This window comes from Stegastes partitus, unplaced genomic scaffold (genome assembly GCF_000690725.1).
Source record: "Stegastes partitus isolate 25-593 unplaced genomic scaffold, Stegastes_partitus-1.0.2 Scaffold1050, whole genome shotgun sequence".
NCBI lineage: Eukaryota > Metazoa > Chordata > Actinopteri > Pomacentridae > Stegastes > Stegastes partitus.
Genome location: NW_007578781.1, coordinates 273,972 through 275,769, shown reverse-complemented (window position 1 = coordinate 275,769; position 1,798 = coordinate 273,972).

Genomic DNA, 1,798 nt, shown 5'->3' with positions numbered 1-1,798 from the left:
TTCAACACTTAGATGTAAACTAAGACAAGAAAAAGTGTTTTCACTGTGAACAATTACAGACACAAAAGGATAAATATCAAAATGATGAAAGATGTGATTTTATCTTTTTTTAATCAGCTGGACAAACGATGATGTTTTGTTTGTTTTTTTACTGTGTTTAAAATGTTTCTGGTGCTTTAATGACCAAGATCATGATAACGTTAATCTGTGTATCTGTATGAAAAGTGCTGCACAAATCAGGTCTGACTCATTCACTGATTGAATAATAAAAATAATTAACTTTTATAGTGACAAAGGAAACAAAACAATTAAAAAGACGAATGATGTCAGTAAAAATGAGTGAAAACTGAGCTCATAAGAGCAGCCAGAGATCACAAGACCATAAAACAGAAGGAACATAAAACACATGTCAACCAGGCACAAAGGTCTTTTGTTAAAATAATGTTTTGAGAAGATATTTAAAATATACCAAAGACGTTTCCACAGTCTGGGTGCTTGAACAGCCTGCTCACGCTTCTTCACATTTACAGATGTGAGACTTGGACATACAGCGTATAAAGGTCCTTCATGTAATTTGGACAAAGGCCAATTAATGCCTTAAAGATAGTTGATAGGAGTTTAAAATCAATACTGAATTTTACAGTTAGACGTGTAAATTAGAAAGTTTAATGGGATCATATTTCTTAGAGCCAACAGCAGAGTTCTGAATCAGCTGGAATCAGTGAAGAGAACTCTGACTGATGTTGGTGTAAAGGTAGGAAGGAAACGTGTTGTTTTAAATCACAACAGACAGGAATCATCTGATTTAGAAGATTTTGCTTGAGTTGAACAAACAAAGAGCAGATCAGCACATTTTTGGTCAAATTTACTGTGAACCCGTCGATGTGTGACTGAAATATGTGACTTATTGTTTTGGGGAAAACCAACATTTGACACCGTTAACGTAGCTGAACAGATTCTTTAGGTTCCAGGATTGTGGGTTTAAAGGAGAGTATCATCTGCATAACAGTAGGAAATACAATAAAAATGAATGATAAATGCACCTTTTAACCTTTGTCAGGTTCTACAAAATGCCTTTATTAACAACTTGGGGTTCAGCGTCTTCCTTCAACACCTGGAGGGGACTGGAATCGAACCACCAACCTTATGATGAGTGAACAACACACTGAAAATAGCAGTGGGCCGAGGATAGAGCCCTGGGGATCACCAGCAGGCATTTGCTACATCAGATGTCGTACATGTTGGTCTGACTGCGTCTCAGCATCATTCTCTGATTTGTTCGTACAGGAATAAAACAATTACAATCATTTTTGGTGCAGCTAAGCGAAGGATGTGTGGCGGCACTTAGAGCCAGAGCAGGTGAAAACTCACCTGACGGCTCAGCGACTCCCGACAACGCCACCTTGGGAATTTCACCCAAGGATTCGTTCTACCTCTGTCGCTACTTCAGAGGCACACAGGTTCAGTACACAACGAGGCAAGAGACGTGGTTCCGTGATAAGACAATGATGAATCTTTATTACAATAAAATGTCACTAAAAACAATTGTACTAATAAAAAGGGGAAGGGAGTGAAGTGTTCAGAGCGGGCTGACCACCAGGGAGTGTGGACGGGGAAGGAGTGGGTCCCAGGGGACGGTCACCAGGTGGATGCACACAACCACACACACACGTGAGGGATCAAACACAAAAAACCCAGGATTCCAACAACACACGGGAAGGAGGATCCACCACCGTCGGCACCAGCCCACCACGGTGGCGCTCAGCTCTGGAACAGGGAGAAAGAGGATTAATGGGAA